The sequence below is a fragment of the Puma concolor genome, chromosome C1, assembly GCF_028749965.1.
Source record: "Puma concolor isolate L17-30 chromosome C1, mPumCon1.1.hap2, whole genome shotgun sequence".
In the NCBI taxonomy this organism is placed as follows: domain Eukaryota; kingdom Metazoa; phylum Chordata; class Mammalia; order Carnivora; family Felidae; genus Puma; species Puma concolor.
In genome coordinates this window covers 21,755,771-21,780,439 of record NC_141674.1, presented here as the reverse complement: position 1 = coordinate 21,780,439, position 24,669 = coordinate 21,755,771, and the positions used below count along the sequence as shown (strand labels likewise).

Here is a 24,669-nt window from a genome sequence, read left to right as displayed (position 1 = left end):
AGTATCAAAGTTCTCCTTTCTAACGCCTCCAGTTTCTAAATACTGTTCATTGCTATAGCTTCTTTAATCTTTCTCACTGTGTATTCATTTTTTGGCCGCAGAGTAAATCAAAATACTAATTTAACCCAGTGAGTACAACAGATTATTTGTTATACTGCATTTTACTGAACATATCATAAATCCACTCATAAAAAGGACATAATGACATACTTTCAACAAACTTAAATAAAAAGCAAAAATTAACAAATGTATTTGGAATCTGGCTTTTCGCCAACTAAATGCTATTTTAAATATTATGAATCAATTACCTTCTAATAATTCTAGATTCTCTACATAAATAAGACCCAAACCTGATAAATTCAGAGACCTCTTTTAAATGTTTTTAAGTTTCATCATTGGGAGTGTTTGAGAAAAAAGCAAAGATGTCATTAGAAAAAAGCTCTTAAAATTATTGCTTAGCTCACAAAATAAGGTGATTCCATTCTCAAGCAATAGAGGAAAAAATAAGTTCTTTAGAAGTAGAGATGAATCTGAATCTGAATTTGCCATGTGACCAATCACAAATTTGATAAGGCTCTTGGAAAAATACACTGGCAGCACTTGGGCTGGACAGCTTCTTAGATAACAGGGAAACAGATTGTGGCCTAACCGTATGCTCCTCTTGATTTCAGAACAAAATTCGGCGGCCATGGCCACTGATACACCAAAGTTATAAAATCAGATCACCAATATTAAATTGGATTTGGACATTCAGAAAACAATATATGCAAGCCCTATCACTCACATCACAAATTATAGACCTATATCTTATTTAGATACATTTTTTAATGTTTATTCATTTATTTTTGAGCAGAGAGACAAAGTACGTGCACCAGCAGGGGAGGGCCAGAGAGAGAGAGGGAGACACAGAATCTGAAGCAGGCTTCAGGCTCTGAGCTGTCAACACAGAGCCCAACGCGGGGCTCAAACCCATGAACCATGAGATCGTGACCTGAGCCTAACCAAGTGAGCCACCCAGGTGTCCCTAGACCATATATTTTAAATTACAATCTATGGGTACACATATCAAAGTACCTGCAGAGAATTCAAGAATCCTGTGACTTTTAGGCAACACTTCTGATGGACTTAACTGTGAAGCTTTCTTAGCAAAAGTAGGCAGTAAACACTATAAGCACACCACGTCCCATATTATTATGAATTTGTTTAAAATTAAGACCATAAAAACTGAAGAATGGGATAGAAGGCTAGCTCTGTAATTTCCAAAAATGTTAAACTCAAGCTGCACAAGAGAAAACATCACACTGGTGAACTTTAAGTGTAGGGCACAAACCCGACAAAAGAGAATAACAGGAAAAAATATATAGGTCATACCTCAACAAATACCACAACCATTTTTTTCAGAGGAGACAGGAATCATTTAAAATCATTTGTTAATTTAGATATTAGCTTAGAAGTGTTTCATAAGGAAAAAAAGGGATAAGATGAAAGCACTTTTAAATATGCAAAGAGGAAAATTTGTGTATTATTTTGCTAACATCATATAAATTGTTATATTATGTTATTTCATATTTTATTTTGAGGATAAGCCTACTTTAAAAAATAGGTTTGTTCAACATATCTTCTACTTGACCACCACAATTATGATTTAAGTGCTTAACAAACATTAAGGAAATGCTGACCCTTAGACCACCAAGAAAGAGAAGAGAGACATGCATAAAGCAAGCAGAGACCTACCTAAAAGATGGGTCTATTAGCTTAGATTAGCTTAGTCTATTTATAGTAGCTTAGTCTATTTGCTGACAGCCAGAATTTCCAAGCATTAAACTTAAACTTACCAACTGGCAGAGTTCTTAGCTCTGAGTAGAATGGAAGCCTAAGTAGTTTTCCCAATCCATCATCGGCCATCATCTATTTACTAGTAAGGGCTGCACATATCAATGGGACACTTAGGACCTAAATCCTTTTAACAAACACCAGTTAAAGAAAACTCCATCAAGTTCCTTCCATATATGGAACTTTTCCCCCATACTTCAAATTACTAAGATATGGAGCATTTTTAAGGTAAAAGACTTTGAAAACAGTCAGGAAGAATATATATGACAAGCATAGATGGAACCGCATGGCCAAAGGGAAAGCACGAGTTTATTACTGAACAGTTCTTCTTGGTTGAAAAATACAAGTAATAAGGAGAATAAAGGTGGAAAGGTAGATTGGGGACTTATCTATGAGATATTTGGTATAAAACACTGGTATAAATGTTGGGAGAATTTTGGCAAGGCCTAAAAATTAAAAACATTATTTCTAAGCCTGAATTCAATTATAGAAGGGAAGAAAGTGTAGAAGAGAGAGAAATCAGAAGGCTAGCACGCTGAGCTTGGGTCTGTCGGTGAGCTCACTTTTAACAGTGGCAAAGATATACCCTACTTTGGCTTCCCCAGAGATATGAATAACTCCTGCTCTTTACTTTAATTATAACTTTCTTGTAGAAAGCACTCTGAATTTGTACCTTGATGCCAAGCAATCTGATGTTCAGTTGTATCCACTTTTTTATCTGTCATTTATTGAGTGCTGACTGCCAGCACCGCTATGTACTCTACGTGAATTATAACACCCCAAGAAACTATTTTACAAAGCCAAAAATTGTACAGCTGGCAAAGAACTTACGATGTTTCCAATTTACAGAAAAGGGAAATGAAGAGTACATCAAGTTCCCATGAAAAGTAAGGGGGACTATAATAATCTGCTTGATTAAAAGCATAAGCAAACTAAATTTTTTGCCAGGATTGAGAATACAGAAAACAGTAGTGAGTAACAGCATATATAGTATATCCTCAAGAGGAGCATAAATCTCTCTATAATAAAATCCAAGACACAAGACATAACCATTTCTTGCAATTTTCCCTAAAAACAGCAAGAACAAAATAGCAGCTGTGAAATCACCCAGACTACTAAAAAAAGGCTCAGCATCTCTTAAAACACACACAGACACGCACACACACACACAAACCCCTATCTCCTAATCAGCAGTACATGCCAAAAACGACAAGTCCCCACAGACTAGACATTTCTGGTAGGGCACAGTTAGGGGAACAACAGGATGACAGTGGCTATCATGTGGCCAGAAACGAATCCGTCAGCAATTTGCTGCACGTGAGATCACTTTCTCTCCAGAGAACGCCGGTTCCTGGGGACGAGGAACCCGGTCGGGCAGGCCCCCCACCCGGAACAATCGCCGGGTGGTGCAGCTCGGAGGGCGAGCCTACATCCAGCCTCCCCACAGGTAGAAGCAGCCCAGCAAGCAGGAGGAAATATTTCCAAGTCGACAGATGCAGGAACTGAAAAAGGAGGTCACGATGCTGAGAGAATAGATTTAACCCTTTGGTTCCCTGGGAACCGCGAAGACTACGGGGAGCGAGCGCGGCAGAGCCCCCCGGGGTCGGGGGATTCTTTGAACGAGGCGGGTGTCTCCGGCGGGAAGGTCTCCCAGTCCTCGCGGGGCTCCCTCCAGCCCTCAGATCGTGCCAGACTTCTCCAGACAGCCCAGCCACCCCGTCACGAAGAAACTGCTCTGCGGCTGCACCCAACACCTTCACCACCCGGAACCCGCAATCCTCCTCCATTTGGTTTCCTTCCAAGGCTCCTGCCCGCGGACAGTGATTGGCAGACCTCGTCAAAAACGGACCCCAAGCCCAACTTTGCAACGCTCCCTCCGCGCAGCCCCCGCCTCCTTCTCCTCAGGCCAGCCGCGTCTGGGCTCCAGCCCCTCAGCCTCTGGCGCGCGGAGGCCCCGGAGCCCGCGCCCCCCGGCCGGGGCCTGCGGGGGGCTGCAGACAAAGAGGCTGCGGCGCCGCCGCGGCCGCCCGGACCGTCCCCTCGGGGACGGTTCCGCGCCCCCCAACCCCGCTCTCGCGCCGCCGCCGCCTCGCCTCACCGGTGGCCCAGGGGCCCGGGCTCCCGAGCCCGCCGCTGCAGCCGCCCGACGAACAATAGCAGGAGAAGGCGCCGGCGCCGAGACTTGGGCCCTCTGCGGCTCGCGGGCCCGCCGGCTGCTGGCGGACTGACTGACTGACTAACCCACCGGCGGAGGGAGGGAGCGAGCGAGCGAGTGAACGAGCAGGCGGCCCCGGCGCGCGCCCTCCCGCCTTCCCTCGGTGAGGCGAGGCCGCCCGGCCCGCAGCCAGCCAGCCCGCGCGCGCCCCTCCCCCTCTGTTCGCCACAACATTGTAGTAAATTTCTATTGGTCGGCAACTGAGGGAGGGAGGGGGCCGGGCCCGCGGCCCGTCAGCCCATTGGCTGAGGCCAAGTTCTTGGCTCCTCTAGTTTCCCCCCTCCTCAAGGCCGGTAAGGGCAGGGGAGGGGAAGAAAAAGAGGGGGGAAAAGGCAAGGAGCTGGCCGCGTGTGCGCAAGCGCAAATCGAACTCGCTCTGGAGTCCCGGTGTTCCTGGCTCCTGCAGCACCCACGTGGGGAATGAGGTAGGTAGTGACCGGGACCGAGGTGAGGCCCTTTCCGCCCGGAGGAGGCCCAGGTAAGAGTCCGAGATTTGAAAGCCTCAAGGAAAAGCCGAGGCTGCTGTCAGGCTGCAGCAGCTGACTGCCTACTAACGCACCTCATGACCTTGGGTAAGTCACTCAGCTTTTCTGGGGCTCAGTTTACCCATCTACTAATTCGATGATCTCTAGGCGCCATTCCAAACCTGACATTCGTGGAAGCTTCACCTCTCCTGACAGCTGTGTAAGGCCTGAAACGGACGCCGAATGTTGTGGCCATGCCAAGATTTCACCTGTCTTTTGCATTTAAGGGTCTCCTAATTCCACCCTGGCACCCTCAAAATCATAAAAACCTAGCTTCCGAGATCTGGGCTCCACCTGAACTTAGAGTTGCTCTGACAATTGCCTGATGTGCCTTTATTTCCCTTCGGAAGTTTCAGAGGCCGCTTGACCCTTCACACTCCCTGCCAGGCTGGTCTCTGAACAGGCTGGGACCCCACAGAGTAGAATGAAGGCTCATGTTTTAAGCACAGTCCCTAGATGGTAAGATAGGTTCTGGTATTCCCATTTTAGAGATGAAGAAACGGAAGCAGAGAGGCTTAGACCTGCCAGGATAAGAAGCTGGGCAATCTGACATCAGAACCTTCCTATGCCAGCTTCACTGTCTCCTGGTATCTGATCACAGGCCCCTCCCATCCCAGCTCAGCCTCTAGAAACAGACACCTGCTGGGTTCAATTCTCAGCCTCCAGCCCTCCCTCATTGTTTGGACTTCTATGTGTCAGTTTCTAACCCCATAAAAGGGGATAATCATAGTTCCTACCTCATAAGAGTTATTATAAGAATTAAATCAGTTAAAATATGTAAAGGGCTTAGAATAATGCCCAGCTCATTGTAAGATCTACATAAGCGTTAATTATTACTGCTATTTAGAGACTAAAATATGGACTGAGAGGTGTAGAGCGGGCTGACATAATACTATGTTTGTTAAGCTCTCAATTGTTGTCAACACTGAGCTGAGCACATTACATGAATTATCTGTCTTAAACATCCTAAGTGAACCACTTGAGGACTACCTGACTACCCTATCTAAACCAGCCTCCACCCACACACCCTTGCCCTGATTTTTAAAAAGAGTTTCTTTTTAAGTAATCTCTACACCCAACATGGGGTTCAAACTCACAACCCCAAGATCAAGAGTCACATGCTCCACCAACGGAGCCAGCCAGGCGCCCCCCACTTTTTTTTTAAGATTTTATTTTTCACCTTGTCCTGCTTTAATTTGCTTCATGGCCTTTACTTCCTGACTTTCTATATATTTAATTATTTGTTGCTCCTCTCAATAAATGGTTGCAGTTTAGATCCACTAAACGGCAAGCTCCAAGAGGACAGGGATTTTGTCCCTCTTATTCATCTCCCAGAACAGTGCATACTCAATAAATATTTGATGAACAAATGAACAGATTATCCCCATTTTATATATAAGGAAGCCGAAGCTTAGTAAGGTCAAGTGAATTGGCCAAGTTCATTCTGTGGACAAGAGGTGAAGCACCTATTTTTGAATATTCTGGTCCCCTGCCTCAGGTTCTCAGGTTAAGCCATACTTTTGATTCAAGGAGCTCTAGCCCTACCATGTCTGTGCCTCAGAGGCTTCCTTCATATGGACCTGGAAATCTGGTACCTGAAGATCAATCACCAGATGGCTCGCCATGACCACTATGTTATCCAGCAAATTCAGATTCATCAAAACCAATATTCTCTATGCCATGAAGTGCTAGCCACTGATACATCATATTTAAGGAAGCTTGTTTGGGTGAATGGAGTGTGTAGTATTTAGTAATCGTCACCCTGAAAAAAAAAAGTAGGAGTTTCAGGCTAGGAAAAAACAGCTACACTAAGGCAGGTGTAAACCACTCTTATATTCAGAGTGCTGTGCAAAACCCCAAAAAAACTGTTGGCACAGGCTTTAGAATATCAAAGACCAGGAGCGCCTGAGTGGCTCAGTGGGTTAATTTCAGCTCAGGTCACGATCTCACAGTTCATGAATTCGAGCCCCACATGGCTGAGCCTGCTTGGGATTCTCTGTCTCCCTCTCTCTCTGCCCTTTCCCTTCTCCTTCCCTCTCCCTCCCCCACCCACACCCACACACACACACCCCCATCTCAAAAATAAACATCTGGGAAAAAAAAAAAAAAAGAGTATCAGAGACCTGAATTCCGGTCTTCCTTTTTAATTCTCAGCCTGGGGGCGCCTGGGTGGCGCAGTCGGTTAAGCGTCCGACTTCAGCCAGGTCACGATCTCTTGGTCCAGGAGTTCGAGCCCCGCATCAGGCTCTGGGCTGATGGCTCAGAGCCTGGAGCCTGTTTCCGATTCTGTGTCTCTCTCTCTCTCTCTCTCTCTCTCTGCCCCTCCCCCGTTCATGCTCTGTCTCTCTCTGTCCCAAAAATAAATTAAAAAAAAAAAAAAACGTTGAAAAAAAAAAAATTTAATTCTCAGCCTGGACATGAAAGGACTTTGTAAAGTACTATGCATGTATGACTGGTTTTGTTATTAATTAGGTTATACACCATCACCTATTAGGCAAAGTGCTCAATCCCTGAGCGTAGCTGGGCCCCCCACATAGTAGGTAGTGGGGGGCTAAGTAATGCCCAATCTGAAGGCAGAGAAACTACCCATACCCATATGCCCATCTGCCCTCTAAAAAGACTCCTCCACAAACCAGACATCTAGTTCTAGTTCACCCTGCAGAGGCAACCCCTGGGTTCCAAGGGTAAAGGTCCCAAGCATCATCCCTGAGTCTAATTTTCTAGGCAGAAACTCAGCTCCCTCCCTGCCTGCTCCATGCTCACATCTGGATGGCGGCTGTGCCATGCTCCAAGCCCCAGGTTGGGGTCTCCAGGGGCCATCTCTATCCCGCCTGCCAGCTGAGCCCGCCGCTGCCTCCTCCACCACCCCTCCTGTTCCTTCCTAGGGAATACAGGCCCTGCTAGCTGCCTGTCAGCCCCTGGAGCGGTCAAGGGCACTAAGAAAAAAGAGAAAAAGACGGCATGAAAGGGTCTTAATCCTTTCCCACTGCAAACTGGGCTCAAACACCAGCTGCACGGGAAAGGGTGAAATTAGATGGTGAAATTAGGTGGTGACCAGCAGGGAAGGCCAGGGAGGGTTATATGGGGCCTCCGATGACCTGGAAGAGATGAGATTGGGAGAGAGTGGGGGTAGCGTGGGGGAACAGTTGGAGTCCGAACCATTCCCAAATCTGGGACGTGGGCGGATTAGGGACACAGCTGGCCTTACGCCCCAGTGATAGGGCTCATGGAAAATATGTGTCTGTTGTGGGGGGTGGCTTAAGATGAAGAGGGCTTTTTGAAAAGCTGGGCCTACCAGGAAAGTGTTCTCACCAGTCACTATTGAATAAAAACCAATCCTTGTAACAAAAGTACATGAAGAATAGTTGTCTTTCCGTTCTGCCCATGGTCATAACATTGCAGTTATTTAGACCTTTTAAATACAAATGGTAAACAAGCTATGATAAGGCAGGAAAATTACTATTCATACAATGGTATGACTTTGTAGGCAATTATTTTTAGTAGTAGTATTTGAATTGGTCGTAGAAAATATAGCTAAATAAGGGGCACCTGGCTGGCTCAGTCAGTGGAGTGTGAGACTCTCAATCTTAGGGTTGTGAGTTCGAGTCCCATGGTGGGTGTAGAGATTTAGTAAAAATAAAATCTTCAAAAAAAAAAAAAAGGAAAAAAATATAGTTCAATAAAAAGAAAAAATTAAATCATCATAAACCATCAATCAGAAATAACCACCATCGGGATGCCTGGGTGGCCCAGCTGGTTAAGCATCTGAATCTTGATTTCAGTTCAGGTCAGGATCTCACAGTTTGTGGGTTTGAGCCCTACCGCAGGCTCTGCACTGAAGCCTGGAGACTGCTTGGGATTCTCTCCTCTCTCCCTGCGCCTACCTCCACTTCTGCGCACACACACTCTCTCTCAAATATAAATAAATAAACATTAAAAAAAAAAAAAGAAGGGCACCTGGGTGGCTCAGTTGGTTAACATCTGACTTCAGCTCAGATCATGATCTCACGTCTGTGAGTTTGAGCCCTGTGTCGGGCTCCGTGCTGGCAGCTCAGAGCCTGGAGCCTGCTTTGGGTTCTGTGTCTCCCTCTCTCTCTGCCCCTCCCCGACTAGCATACTCGTAAGCACACTCTCTCTCTCTCTCAAAAATAAACATTTAAAAAATTTTTTTTACTTAAAAAAAAAAGAAAGAACACCATCAATATTTTGGTGGGGGACTTCCCTTCTAGTACCTTTTGTTATACATATACTTTTTTATGTGTATTAAATTAAATCATATGAAATTGCTGATTTTATAAGTTAAAAATGATCAAATAGCAGCCATAGTGTATAGTTCAACCTAATGTGGTTTTTTGTGGGGTTTGGTTTGTTTTTTTTTTTTTTTTTTTGGTTTTTTGTTTGTTTTAGATCATACTGTTTTGGAACTGACTTTTTCACCTAATAATATACTGTATTGTGACATTTAACAGTGCTCTCAAGTGGATATACCACAGTTTAGTTAAATCTAAATGTTGGGCATTTAGGTTATTTCCCATTTTAATCTTTTATACTCAGTAAACATCCTTTTATCTAACCATACTCATGATTATTTTTTTTTAGGCTGCATTGACTGCAACATATTTTTTTTTTTAACTATAGCACACAGGTCTGCCTGTTCTGGTCATTTTTTGAGATAAAGGCAAAGGAAATCAGCATATGCAGTAATTTCATACAATATCTTATCTTTTGTATTTGAGCAGGCTTTGACCTCTTTGACACAACCACTTTGCTTACAATAATTGCATTAAGCTCAGTCCTAACACAATAAGAACAAAAAATGTGATTGAAATACATACATTGGAGTTGGCAAGTTATGTCCTTTTTGCTGTGGAGACACTCCAAGACACAAGAGCAGAAGGAAAGGAAGTTGAAAAGGTAAAAGAGGACCCAGTAGACGGTAGCTAAGAGATTCCTCTAGGCCTCTAGATTCACAGAATCTTAGAACTGGATAGGCCCTTAGAGACCATCAAGCCCAAGCTGCTAACTTTTAAACAGATTGGGAAATGGGTACAGAAACTGGAAAGCACTTGTCCAAGGTCACACAGCAAAGAGTGGCAGATCCCAAACTTGAATGCAAGGCTTCTGACCCTGGATTCTGTGGTTCCCTGCCTTCTTCTGAGCCCACCTACTTTTCCCTTCCAAAGCTGCAATCCAGGCTAAATTCTACAGCCATAAAAACCTAGGAATGTCTGAGCTGGAAGGGCCCTTAGAGATCATTTATTTTTTTATTAAAAATAAATTTTTTTTAATGTTTATTTATTTTTGAGAGAGAGACAGATGGAGCGTGAGCCAGGGAGGGTCAGAGAGAGAGGGAGACACAGAATCTGAAGCAGGCTCCAGGCTCTGAAATGTCAGCACAGAGCCCAATGCAGGGCTGGAACCCAGGAACCGTGAGATCACGACCTGAGCTGAAGTTGGACACTTAACCAAGGCACCCCTAGGCACCCCTAGAAATAATTTATTAATAAAACTAATGATAACAGCATTTATTAGGTATTTACCATGCGCCAGGCACATAGTAAGTACTTTATATGCATTTACTGCATTAAGACTCACCACAATCCTACAAAGTAATATCACCCTCAATTGCAGTTGAAAAAAACTACAGCCTAGAAATGTGAGGTGATTTTCACAACCTCACACAGCTTAAACTAGGTCCGTCTGATGCCACTGTCCTCTGCTGTGCGCTGCTTTCATAGCACTCTCAGAAGAGCAGTTTGGAAATGATATGAACGAGCAATACCAACATCTGTCCCAGGACTCCAAGGAAAGGCTGTTGTGACTACTTCTGACTACAGCCCTGGGACATTCAAGGCGGGACTCAAGGATCTGGCCTCCAGTGACCCTCCCCAAACCCCTTCTCTTGCCAGCTGGAATGAGTCTGATGGCCCTGATCCAGCAAAGCCTCCAGCTCACTCAAGCTTAACCCATTAATTCTCTCTCCCCGGGACCAGGTATCTTCTAGGTCTAGAGGGTTTCCCAAGAAACATGGGGAAAGACTCCGTGCCACCAGCTAGCCTGGCCCCTTCTAAACCTGTTAAAGTCAGCCTGGTGCAACCCTCACCTAGGAGAGGGCAAAGGAGGAGTTACAGGGAAGCAGGCAGGACTGAGCACCCCCTTCGTGTAGTCACTGGGGATCACGGAATAAATGAGATGGGTCCCCTGACAATAAGAACAATCGTCATTATCATCATCCCATAAATGGGTGATGGTAAGAAGTTAGAAGGCAGACAGACCTGAGTTCAAATCAAAGTTCCACCACTGAGATGCTACATGAGTCTAAGCAAGTCACTTCTGCCCTCTTCCTCATCTATAATATGGGGGAAACGTGTGCCAAACGCTGTGTACTAAGTACTTCTTATTGCAATATGTCACTGAACTGTCACAACAGTTCCTTGAAGAAAGCATGACTGTAATTCCCATTTTACAGGTGAGAAGGCAAAAAACTTACCCATGATCACCCAGCTAATAAGTGTCCAAGTTGAGATTCAGATCCACCTCTGCCTGGCTTTACTGCTAGTACGCTTCTTACAGTTTACAGATTGCCTGCATTTCCACAGTGGTCATTGTACTAATGCCAGCAAAGATATACGGCTCACTCACTAGGTGCCTATGTACCTTACCCACATTCTCTTAGTTGAGAATTTCCAGCTTTGGAAACTGAAGTCAGAGCGATGAGGCACTTTGCCCAATGTCATGTAGTTAGGGAGGGCTATGGTTGGGAAGCCAAGTTTGTCTGACTCCAGAACCCTATCCTTTGCCCACCACACTATCCCGCCTCTCTTTCCAGTGAGGCCAGGTAGATGTCTTTATCTCTGACAGATGAGAAAGCTGAGGCCTAGCAAGAGGTAGTGACGTGCCTGTAGTGACCCAACAATCAAGCAGCTAAGCAGGGACTTGAACGCAGGCTCCGGAGTGTTAAACCCAGGATTATTTCCTCCACCCATAATACTGTATCCTGACCATCAGAAAATGCCCCTGTCCACTGGATATTTAGAAACCTTATACCGAGCTTCCCCAGGGGCAACGGGGAACCCCTGCTATACCAGGCCAGGCATAGAGAGCTAAGGGTGTGGAGGAGAAACTTTCAGGATACTACCTGCGGAAGACAGCGGTTGAGCTGGTAGCCCAGATGCCCCTAGCTTTGGACACCTCGGTCTTGGTCTGCCTAAGGGATGGACCCATAGCTGGGAAGGGGGGAGTTACAGAGGAAGCTGCCTGAGGCCTGGGCTTCCCTGACTGGCATAGCTTTCTGCTGTGATTTCTGCTGAAAAACAAAAAGCTCAATCCTCTGGGCCTATGTGCTAATTACCAATAATGACATAATAACCATTGTGGGCCCAACAGCCAAACAGCCCCAACTAGAAATTCTGCATAGCTCAGGCTCCGGAACAAAAGATTTGGGTACTCCAAATGAAACTGATGCCCTGGCAGAAAATGTCAGAAGCAAAGGGCTTTAGGGTTGACCCAGACAAAGTATTATCTGGCAAATGGAGAGGATGATGGCCACTGAATACAATTATTTACTGAGAATTATTTATCTGCATAGCATGGTGCCAGACCCAGAGAGAAGAGGCTTCATGTTTTCATTAATTCACTCCACAAATATTTATTTAGCACCTACTATGAGCCAAACACTTTTCTAGGTACACGGGAATAACACTGAAAAAGACAGACAAAAATCACTGTCATCACTGAGCTTACCATTCCAATGCAGGTGACGGGGGGTGGGGGTGGGGGACAAACAATAAACAAATATTCCATAAAATATAGTATGTCAAAGGATGATAAGTGCTATGGAGAGAAAAAAGTAGGCCTGGAGGGAAGATAGAGAATGTTCGTGTTGTGGTAGGAAAGGGTGTTACCATTTTAAATACGATAGGAAGGTCCTTTCTAAGAAGGTGACATTTAAACCTTCTTAAAGGGGCACCTGGGTGGCTCAGTCGGTTGAGCACCAACTTCAGCTCAGATCATGATCTCACAGTTCGTTGAGGTCAAGCCCCACTTCCAGCTTGCTGCTGACAGCATGGAGCCCACTTCGGATCCTCTCTTCCCTCTCTCTTTGCCCCTCTCCCACTCATGCTTTCTCAAAAATAAATAAACATTTAAAAAGATAAAAATAAACAAAAAAATTAAGGACATGAGACAGCAAGTCATGAAAGTATTTGGAGGGAGAGAGTTCCAGACTGAGTGAATAGCAAGTGCAAAGGCCCTGGGGTGGAAGTGTGCCTGGTATATTCAAGGACTTGCCTGAGATCATAGATCCAGTCATTAACAGGGCTGGGAGAAGAAAGGAACCATACACAGACTAATCACCCACTGTGTACCTGAACTCTCTTAAGCCTTAGGACAACTCTGGAGGTAAAGATCACCATCTCACAGATGAGGGAGTGAGACCCAAAGAAGAGAAGTAACTGATCCACATCCCACAGCTAGAATAGGCAGGTCTGTTTGGCCCCAGCCTGTTGGTGCCTCCCTGCTTCTCTTCTCTATGTCTTGCCCATGCAAATCCTAAGTATTTGTCGAGTTAATTAAAGAATGAACAAATTAATTTCTCAAGTCATGCCCTTCCAATGAACTGCTTGCTGGCTGGCCTTCTTGTCTCTACTAATTATAGAATAACAACAACAATAATTCCAATGTGCTAGCTGTGGACTGAGTATTTTACCTGAATTACCTAATTCAGCCCCCCTTAGGTAATCTTAAGAGAAGGTGCTAATATTTTTCTCATTTTATTAGTAAGAAAACTAAAGCTCAGTGAGGTAGAACTCACTAGAGGTCCCACAGCTGGTAAGTGGTGAAGCTGGGATTTAAACCGAGGTCTGTCTGCTCCCAAATCCCTTCTTTTAATCCTATAATATTAGTAGAAACCTCTGACATCAATCCATCCCCTTCCTTTTATAAACCAGAAAACGGAGGCTCAGCAAGGGCAGGTGAAGAGCTAGGGAGGGGCGCAGCCCTCCAGCCCCCCCCCTCTGCCCCCCCATCTGGCCTCCCTCCTACTCCACCACATGGGGGCTGTGGACCAGGTTTTCTTTCCTGTGCCTGCCTGTTTCCCTGCCTCTGCAGAAATCTTGTCCTAGCTCCTTGAGGACGGTTGCAGGGAGCTTACACTCCACCTCTGCCCCCTCAGCCTTGGCCTGGGTAATGCAGGACCCTTCCTACTCTGCCTTCCCAAAGTGCTTGCAGTGGCATTAACCAGTGGCGGCTGCAGAAAGGAAACTGTCCCCGTGCAGCTCCTGGAAGAGAGACAGTGCAGGCTTGGCGCCAAGAGGGCAGAGGTGGGCTGGGGGCAGGGGCCAAAACCAGGCCGAGGGTGAGGCTAGAGTGTTCCAGCCAACCAGAAGAGGGGGGAACGGGGGAGGAGGGTAAAAGATCCTGAGCCTCTGGCTTTGAAACCAATTTACTGGGTGTCATTTGTTCAACCTTAAACTGTGTCAAATACTTCAAGTCCCTAGACTGGGAAGAAACAGGACAGAAGAAGGTTCTGGACAGCATTTATAACAGCATTAATACTTCGTACCGACCACTGAAGCCTCATAGTGCTCAGGACTGAACTGAGTGCTTTATCTACATTGTTGTTAATCCTCACAGTAAAATCAGCCCCGTTTTACAGCAGAGGAAACTGAGGCTCAGAAAGGTGAAGTGACAGCCAAGGTCACCTCATCACACTCATTCATAGGGTAGTGCCACAAGGGCCCGGAGACCTGGGTTCCTGCTGTGTGACCCTGCACCATCTACCACCCTCTCTGATTTGAGGCTCTTGCATGTATACCAAAAAGGACTTGCTCAGAAGCCTTTATTATAAAATGCAGGAGGCTCAGGGATCCAGTTCTGCCCAGACTATGGGGCCTCCCACAGATACAGGACATCACACTTACTCTCCTTCCCATCACCCCCAAAAAAAAGGGCCTGGGGATCATCTTCCAGGGGGAAAAAATAAAGCCACAGATTTTCAAAATATTTGTCCCTGTTTCAAGGCTACTGCTGGCTTTGGCCTCCAGCCAGGAAGGGGCCCCTGAGATGGGGAGTTGGGGGGAGCCCAGGCCTCAAGACTGAGAGTCCTTGGGCCTGGGGCCAAGGAGGGCAAGGGGCAGGAGGGGGCGAGCTCGGCAGTGGGCCAGGACCCCTCAAGAGATTTGGGCTTGTTTCTTAATCCTTTCCTCCCTTTGTTGGCCACAGCCAGCTGCCAGGAAAGTGGGGGGGGGTGGGGGGGGTGGGGAGGGAAGAAAGTGGGCAGGACCAAGGAGATTGAGGAATCCAAATAATGATGGCTGAACTGGAGCTCCTTTTCATGGGTGCCCAGTACAGGGAGACTGTGCAAGGCCATTGGTGAGGATTTTCTCATTGAAACCACTGCCTGTCCACATGAGGAGGGCCTGCTGTCCCTTTTACTGAGGTGAAAACTGAGGTGCAGAGAGGGCAGGTGACTGAAGGTCGGCCATACAGCTCATAAGCGGCAGAGCTGGCAGGGAACCCAGGTTGTTGACTCCCATGAGAGGCAGCCACTGGGATTGACTGGGGTGGGGGTGAGGTGGGGGGATAGGGGGAGCAGGGTGGAAAGGGCCCTAGCAGTCTCAGGAGAGCCGGCAGTTACGAGGGTGATCACCTCCAAAGTGACTGTCCCCAAAGCCCTGTATGATCTGGGCCCTGCTCCCCTGCCCAGCCTCAACTCCTGTCACAGCATCGCCTCTCCCTTTCTGTTCCGGCCATACCAAACTACGGTACAAACGTGCCCTGAGCACATTACGTGGCTTTAAGCCCTCACACATGATGTTCCCTATGCTTACAAAATTGTTCTCTCCACTGCCCGCCTAGAGAGCTCTTGCTTACCCTTCAAATCCCAGCTCAACTACCCAATGCCTAGAAGGAGTTAACCACCCACTCACCTGAGCTCACGCAGAAGTGCTTCAAGCACCCAGAGTGGCAGGAACCCCACCTGAGTCATCTTTGTGCCCCTAAGAACCCTGCACACAGTCAGTGCTCAGTAAGTGTTTGTTGTCTCTAAGTGCGTTTTATCACTGAATCTTTGAGGCAGGCAAAACAGGTTTTCTTGTCCTCTCTCTCAAGGCTCAGAAAAGGAGGGCAAGAGAGAGGGAGTGACTTCCAGAGGTCACGCAGACATTCAGTGACGTGACACTGGTAGAGCCGGAAGCCAGGCCTTCTCTGCACCACACAGGTCCCTGCCTGGCCCCCACCCCAAAGAGCTCCCTCATCCCTGCCAAACCAGCCAGGGTCACCACAAGGGGCCCCAAGGCAGGAGTGGGGGACATGGGCCCTGGTGGCCAGAGGTCTTGCCCGAGTGTCCAGCTAAGACATAACTGCTGCCTGCGGGAACCGACACAGAGGATGACAAAAAGCAGACAAGTGGCTTTATCCCCCAACCCCTCTTGGACTCGTCTTCCTGGGTATGTCCCTTCGCCAGAGACCCCAGCAGGCCCCATCCGCCCCACAGACCCCACCTCCTTCCTCTCCTGCCTGCCCACTGCAGTCTGTTATCACATCCTGCTGGCTCGGCCTCCTAAACAGACGTGCTCCCCATCCCATAGCTCAGTCCCAGGCCCCATTTCAGCGTCCCTCACCTGGAGAGTTGCCCCTACCTCTCCTCTCCCACTAGTCCTCCGAATCAAGCGACCCTCCCCAAATATGAGCCTGATCATGTTGTTCCCCGGCTTCATATCTGATGGCTCCCCACTGCCTCTGGGACAAATCCCCCTAACTCTCCTGAGCCTGTCCCTCTAGCTGCAATCCCACAAGGGCAGGTCATGACTCTGTACCTTGGCAAAACAGTTCCTTCCACTAGGAATGCCCTTTCTCCTGGTCTTTGCCTGAAAAGATATTCACGGTTCACATTTCGGTGCATCAGTCAAAGGTGGAGTTGGTAGTTCTGTGTCTTTCTCCCCAGCTAGACTCTGAGCTAGGACAGGGCGAGGAGGCAGAGACCACACAGATTGATCTCTGTGCCCCATGCCCGGCACAGGGCCTGGCACAAAGTGCGTACGAATGAAAGCAGATGGGTAGGAAAGAGAGGTGTGTCCTTACTTCCAAGAGGCCTCTTCCCTCCCTTCACCCACTGGTGTCTTTCAGAACCTGTCAGACTAGGTTGCTACCTGCCTGTCCCCAGCAGGCCCCTCCCAGACCTCATCTCCACTATCCCAAGAGGGATCCTAAAATAACACCCAAAGCTATAACTATAATAATAATTACATTGCTCAGCATGTACCTCATTGCATTATTTAATCCTCACAAGGACTCTAGGAGGTACACAGGTTCTTTTATTATCCCCATTTTATAGATAAGGAAACTGAGATTCCAAGAGGTTAAATGTCTTGCTCAAGGTCACACTGGTAAGCAATAGATGTGGAATGCAAAGCCAGATCTGTTTGACTCTCAACCACTATGCTATCTGGCCTTCTCTTGCTTTCTGGTGTCTCCTCTCTTCAAAACTCTTACAGCACCGGCCTGGGTGGGGTACACTGTGTGCGCATGTGCTTGTGCGTTCAGCAAACAGTCCTGTAGCCCTCACCAGCCCTGTGCTGAGCACTGGAGATAGAGAAGAATCAGGCACAGTCCCTGCCCCCTTAAGAATTTGGGCCTTGGGTTGAGCAGACTTGGGTCTGAGCTCCAGGTTTACCCCTAAATAACTATGTGAGTCTGGGTAACTCACTTGATTTACTCAGTACCGGTTCCCACATCTGCAAAGCAGGGACCATAATGCCTGGATTGCCAGGAGGACCAGATGAGATAATGCATCTGAAATAGCATATAACAACCCACCTAGCATATGAGAAACATCTGAAGGCAATAATACATATGATGACTAGAGACTCCCAGGATCCCAAGGCCAAGATGGGATGTAATTCTCCAGGGCCCTCCCTTGGAGCCTCCTCAGCCCGACCCAAAAGTAATAGTAATAATAATGCCTGATCCACCCATTCGCTCATTAAATAATTCTTCCAGGGAAGTGTTCTTTATTAACCCTCTTTTGTAGGTGAGGCAACCAAGGCCCAGAGAAGGTAGGTTACTGAATCAAGTCACACAGCAAAAGAATGGGACCTACTTTCACACTGGGTAGAGCCCAGCCCTTAGCCCAGGCCCTGGCCAGACTGCTTGAGAGTCTGGGGCTCCTGACTCCTAGATTCTAGTCCCGGCTGGGTGGGAAGTTAAAATAGTAGAATGGAGGTAAATAAAGGTATACTTTACTTAGCCCCCTCCCAGAAAGAGTTCAGGACTGGGTGGAAACCAATAATTACCAAACAGGGCCCTGTACTGGGCACTTCTCACCGGCTCCTTCCCACGCCCATGTGGGGGAAGTGTTATGATATGCATGTTGCAGACGAGGTCTCCAAGACAAAGAAGTCAATGGCTTGTCCACTGTCACACAGCAAGGTTAGTGGCAGTACTGGGGGGCAGAGTCCCTCCTCACCCCTCCCTCCTTCAGCCCCAGACCTTCCCAGCTGCCCCTCTCTTCTGATGACACCTAGAGGTTCTGTCCCTCTCTCCCCAGTTCTAAGCAGAGGCCCTGCGAAGGCCCTCTCTCTGCTGATTAAAGGCCCCACCCTCAATTCAGAGGACCCAGAGCTCACTTAACCGAGCCCTGGCCCTGAAGGAACTCACAGTCTAGTGAGCAAAGACAGAACACATTTCACTGAGCCCCTTTGATGTTGGTCATTTTATATCCATTAGCCATTTAATCCAATACAAAGCACATTGATGGGGCATAGTGACAGTGAATGAATAAATATGCTCATTCGTTCAGAAATATTCATTGAGTACATACTACATGCCATTATACCCTGAATGCTGGAGATATAACAGTGAATAAATAAACAAAGATCCCTGCCCTCAGGGGTCTTACATAAAGAAAAGAACAAACATACCGTGTCAGGTAGACACTGAGATTCCCATTTTACAGACATGAAACTGACATGCAAAGAGCCACCCAGCTACCAGGTGCAGAATGAGGATTCTATTCCTGACCAGTCTGGCCCCTAAGACCTTTGCATTGTGTTACGTGTCTCAAAAATCAGCCAGTGTGTTAAGCATCTGGAAAGAAGTCAGCTGGTTGTGGTAGGACCCAAACTTCACAGAATGCCCTCCCTCAGTTCCTCCACCCCTACTGCTGGGCTCCCTTTACACCTCCCAGTGGCCTGGGAGCTACAGGACATGCATTAGAATCAAGCCCCAGAGGCAGTCATTTAGCCAAACCAGTACTCACCCAGCAGCAGCCGGTCGGGGTCATACAGCCCGTCAGGGAGAAGTCGTGGAGCCATCACCGCAGGGGCACATGGAAGCAAAGGACAGAAATGAGACACAGGCACAACCACCCAATAAGCTCTTTGGGGCCCCTCTTCATCCTGAGCAGGGGGAGATCCTGCCTCTGCCTCTGTATCTGCCTCTGGGGTTCTGCTAGGGCAGGTACCCTGTTAGTCAGCAATCTGATAATCTGATATTGCACCCAGAGCTCCTCCTAGGACCCAGCCCACTGGAGGCAGCAAGATCCCTCTAGACAAATATTAACTCAACACCTAGGTGTTGGGGATACAGGATGAAAACAGACATGGCTGCTGCCCTCATGGAGCCTATGGTTCAGTGAGAAGGAGATCATGTAATTTACGAATGGATTACAACTGTGTGAGTGCTTCAAGGAGGAAATTTAAGAACCCAGGCTGGGGGGCACCTGGGTGGCTCAGTCAGTTAAGCATCTGACTTCAGGTCATGATCTCACGGTTTGTGAGTTCAAGCCCCACACCAGGCTCTCTGGATCCTCTGTCTCCCTTTCCCTCTCTCTCTCTACCCCTCCCCCACTTGCACTTGCTCTGTCTCCCTCAAAGTAAATAAATAAACTTAAAAAAGAGTCCCGGGTTCAAACCCTGGCCCTCACTCACTAACTTTGTGATATGAGGGTTCAGCTTCTCTGTGCCTCAATTTTTTCTCTGTAAAATGGGGATTGATTGCATTAGTGCCCACCTCCAGGGCAGTTGTAAGGATTAAATGACTTAATATATAAAAAACGCTTTGCACAATGCTTGGCACACAGTACACTGTTCATAACTGTTAGCTACTGTCATTACAGGGAGCTGGAGGCATGGGTTTTGGAGGGACCTAGTGTGGGCCAGACCACCACCTACCTGACAACATACAGATTAAAAGAGACAATAGAGGTGAAGCTCTGGGCCCAGTGCCTGGCACATGGTAACCAGACGATAAATGGTGATGGTATTCTTAGGGCTGTTCTCTAGCACATCCCCAGGGTACAGCATCTCAGCAGAGGCTGTCAGAAGTGCCCTCTCCCCACAAACGCAACCCAGAACTGCAACTCTGGACTGAAAAATAACCAGCATTCTCACCTAATGCTACAAATACCTCATCTCCTTTGACCTTCACAATGACCCAGGAAGTGGACCAAGGCAAAATTATTCCTATTCCCATTTTACATATGAGGACAATGAAGGGAAGGTACTCCTCTCTCTTGGGTGTGTCACTTCATGTCTCCAAACCTAGGTAAGTGGTCGAGCCAGGATTCCAACAGGCATCTGCCTGGATTTTGTTCTCCAGGTCTCCCCTTGTGTTTTTCCCCCAGTGCACAGCCCCACACAAGACTTGGAACCTCTCCTGCATCAGTCCCTTCATCTGAAATACTTACAAATAGCCCAGGATCCAAGCTGTTCCTGACCCCAACTCTTCTTCCACAGGCTCAGCCGCTGCTACTCTGACCCTGCCTCTAACCTTTTACCCCATCACCAACTCCAGCCACAAACCCATGGGCCAAGGAATGTCTGCACTCAACTACTAAAATCCATGTTTTACAGATGGAGAAACGGAAGTCCAAAGGTGGGCCACATATCCAAGGTAGCCTTTTGGTGCCCAGCTCTTATACCTTGGCAGTAGTCGGGTGCGGCTGGCCCTCTGAGGAAACCTTGGGTAGGGTCCTGACCTGCAGGTTGCACCCTCTGCTCTTCTCCCCCCCACACTGGGCCTGGTGGGCACCTGCACAGCCTGGCCCCCAGTTCCCCAGCCTAAATATCCCAGAGCTCTGAGCATACCCAGAAAGAGTCAGACAGGTTCCAGAGGTAAAGTCTCGGCATCATGTGAGCCTTGGTACCTTCCAGGTGGTGGCCTCCCCTTTCAGTTGAGTCTGGGCTTTGGAGTCAGACAACCTAGATTTAAATCCCAGGCCAGCCACTTCCCAGCTGTGTGACTCTGGTTAAGTAGATTCACCTCCTTAAACTCCTAAGAAATAGGAATAATACCTATTCCCTCATGGGGTTGTAAGGATATTAGCTAATGCTGCATATTAAAGGCTTAGCACAGAGCGCTGTGGATAGTAAATGTGGCTCTAATTATGATTAGAGAACACAGGCCAAGAACAGGACATGAAGGCCCATCACACTCTACCTTGCCCTTGCCCCATTCTTTCGCCTCCCCCTCCTGTGGGGTGGACTAAGCCCCAAAGCATGTCCTGGAGGCTATAATAATGGGTGCTGCAAGACCCTTTGAGGCTCTAAGCTCATCTCCCCTTCTCATTTCACACAAAGAGAAACTGAGACCCAGGGAGGAAAAAATGGGCCCACAGACTATATAGGAATAGAATCCTGCCCCCTCTAATAAACATCAGAATCCCAGGACCCAAGAAAAATCTGAAAGCCCCACCCTCACCAGGGAACGATCATAAAGACCCATTCTGCAAGCCCCCAACAAATCTCAGGCCACCATGACCTTTGTGGCGAGCCCTTTGTGGGTATCCTGTTTAGCTCTGTGGCTAGCAGACCCATATGTGGTGCTCAGGAAGGGCTTAGGGACAAACCCACGCAGTTCCTCTTCGGTTCCACAGAGAAATTCTGCTCAGGCTCCCCCTCCAGAGGTGTCTCCTTGCATCTCCCTTCCTCACTCCCACCCTGGCCTCTGTCTCACCCTGCAGCCCGGGTCCCATCAGCTGGGCGCAACCCCAGCCAGCAGAGCTCTGGGCCTCCAGAGGCCTGTACAGCGTCAGCATTTTCCCAGCCAGACTGGGATGTTCCTGCCCAGCACAGCCAGCCAGGCTCCTGGCCAGGGTCCACTCTGCAGAGGGGGTGCTGGCCCTGGCCTGCCAGGGGCCCCACCCCCACTGGCCTAGCGGGTGGGGCAGCCTGGGAGCCCTGGGAGCTTCTCTTGGCACCTGCAACCTACAAGAGGGAGGCCAGCCTAGTCTAGGCAGTGCAAGGATGGGCTGATCAAGAGACAGATGGGTGTGGTGCCTCTTCACCCCACAAGCAGGTGCTCCACCTGCACCGCACATTGCTGGGCCTGGGCAGGCCCTGCCCCCTAATACACAGAGGAAACCTCAGGACCTCCCCACTCCACTCTTAAAACACCCCACTGGCCAACTCCCAGACCAGCTATCGTTCTGGTCACTGCACACTTATTACCTCAGTTGATTCTGCTGCTAATGCCTGTAAGGTCTGGATTATTGGAGAAGGAAGAACCTGGGACTCAGAGAAGTGAAGTGATTCATGCAAGGTCACACAGCAAAGTGGCAGGGCCAAGATTTAAACGCAGTTCTGCTGCATGCAAAGCCTACAGGGCACCAGATGTCACCTTTCCTTCCACCTCTCTGCTCCCTAAAGCTTCTGGATCCCCGTCTTCCCAAACCTTCCACCTCTCTCTGCAAAGTCTCTCCCTCCACAGTGCTAGTCAGAATTAATCATTTCCCACCTCATGGCTGCGCTAGCACCCTGTTTACACAACAGCAGCAGGGTACAGGAGTTATTTCTGAGGTGTCTGCCTCACTGGCACTCAGAAGGGCCTTGAAGGCAGGGGGTGAACCCACTACATGCTCCTCAGACCTGAGAGTCTGTCACCCCAAACTCCACCCTCTCCCTACCCCCATGCAAAAGTCCTCTGACCTCCTCCTGTTGATCCCCTCCCCACCCCTAGCCTCCTGCCCAAGCCTGTAACTGGGGTGAAGGTAGGGAGCTTGCTAAAACCTCAGGGGCTCTGTGCCAGTGCTCTGGCCCCTCCTTCTCCCCTTCAGTAGCTGAAGGTGTGACCCAGACCTGACACCAGCCGGTTCTCACAGGGACTCCCAGCTGCCCTCAGCACCAAACCCGGCCAGACATTCCCCAAACCTTCTCCTTCTGGAGAAAAAGGCTCTAGAAGCAGAGAAAGGGCTGCCTTCAGCCCTAGTCCGGGAATTTGAGGGGTCACATTCAGCCACTGCCACGCCAGGAGACACTGTGGGCCTTGAAATAACCCCCCGCCCAAACCCTACCGGAATAGTCCTACCCTTCCCCCCTTCTGGGGCAAGCTAGGGCTGAGGTTGGTCTGGACAAGTCCCCGCCTCCAATTTGCCAGAGGGGAGAACTCTTGTTTTACCCCAAAAGAAGTGGGGTCTGCCGGAAAGTATAGGTTAGGACGAGAAAACTCCCGGGGAAAGACTGAGAACAGGGACAGGAACACAGACAGAGGAGAGATGAGGGACACAATGAATCGGGGGATGAGAGCAAGCAGGAATCTGAGAGCGATAGAGAGACTGGGGAGACCAGAGACAGAGGAAAGTCCCCGAGACCAAGCCTGGAAGGGAGCGTGTGGGCCGGGGCGGTGACGGGAGGGCCACCGTGGTAGGCAGAGCAGGCGCCCCAGCTCTCGGGTCCCTCAGTCCGGAAACCCGAAGTCAGTTACGTAAGGGGCCGGGCGCGGGGCTCCAGGCCCTGGGGGCCCCCTCCCGCTGCGCGCCGCCCGCCCTCCCGCTCCCGCCAGCGCTGCGGCGGGCCTGGCAGGAGCATGCGGGCCGGACAGGGCGGGGCTGGGGGGGGGACACCTGGGGCCGCAGCAGTCTGCAGACACCCGCCCGCGCGGACCTAAGCCGGGACCCCGGCGCCAGAGAGGCCGGCACTGCCTGGGACCGCCAGCGGCAAGCGTCCACCCCCGGACCTCCCTCTCCTCTCGCCCGCGCCCCTCCCCGCACCCTGAACTTGGAGACTTCCAGACCCCTGTCGACCCCCAGTTCGGACCTTGTAAGCCAGGACTCCTAGAGACCCTCTCCCCTGACCCTTAGACCCTAGTCTCGCCCCTACCGGGGCGTCCCGGGCCCTTGGGAGTGGGTTCATCTGTCCGTCACCCCGTCCCTCCCGGGGACCCAGGATCGTCCCCAGAAGGTCCAGGCTCACCTGGGCCGGACGGGGCGGGGACCTGGCCGGGCCGGGCCGGGCCGCGTTCTCGCTCTCCGCCGCTCTCGCCCTTTAAGAGGTTCCTGCCACTTTGCCCCGCCGGGGGCCTCCACCTGCACTGACAGGGCAACTCTGGAGTGAGGCCCCGCCCCCGACCCGGGAGACCTTCTGATTGGCTCAAGCAACTGCCAATCGGCGGGGCGGCGGAGCGGACGGTGCCGAGAAGTAGGAGCGTCGTCGCAACCGGGAAAGGGCTGGGGCTGCAGGTGCGGCCTGACCCGGACGCCGAGCTCTTGAGCGGCCCCGGGTTGATCCGAAGGCTCAGGAGAGGACTGAGTAGGGAGTTCCTGGATTGGGTGGTGTGGTGTCTGATGTCATACGGCAGAAGTATGATGCAATTTGTCACGTGATGCTGCTCCTAACCTAAGGGCTGGAAGGGTGGTAAGAAGGGAGTTGGTGGTAGGAAACCTAGGGAAGTGACCCTGGGGAGTCTCACCTCGATCACCTGTCCCACCATTTAGCCCTGTGTGACCTTGAGCAAGTCACTTCTCTGAATCTGAGTTTCCTCAACTATAAATCTTACAATACTTTTCTGAGCATTGGCGGTATACGTTAAGTGCCAAGCACACGTTTGGCACAGAATAGGTGCCATATATATATGGGGTTTCCTGTTCCTTTCATTCTTTCATCTTTCCACTCTTGTCAGAGACTTTCGCCCTCCTTATGGTCCATCCCATCAGCACTGGGAGGGGCTTACATGGTCACTGGTACACGTCCCCTGTCCCCTCGCTACCTCATTTTCGGGCAAATGGGCAAAACTGAGGCCCACTGAGGCCAAGTGGCTTCCTGGGAGTTAAGTAGTCCTCGTATTAGATGAGAGCTGGAAGCAAACTGCCTTGTCTCAATCCAC

At 49.2% G+C, this 24,669-nt stretch overlaps 1 protein-coding gene across 22 annotated transcripts in view; it reads right to left on the bottom strand.

Moving 5' to 3' along the window:
* The window catches only part of EPB41 (erythrocyte membrane protein band 4.1), a 202,852-nt gene extending 178,900 nt beyond the window's left edge, over positions 1-23,952 (bottom strand). For 20 of the 22 annotated variants that reach the window (XM_086716243.1, XM_086716221.1, XM_086716230.1 and 17 more), the window contains exon 1: positions 3,932-4,072. The gene's annotated coding sequence lies outside the window, so the exon portion shown is untranslated. Of the gene's footprint in view, positions 1-3,931; positions 4,073-18,829; positions 19,451-23,759 lie in introns of those variants that run through there. The other 2 variants (XM_086716229.1, XM_086716222.1) reach the window with 2 other exon arrangements.
* Between the last annotated feature and the right edge of the window lie 717 nt (positions 23,953-24,669).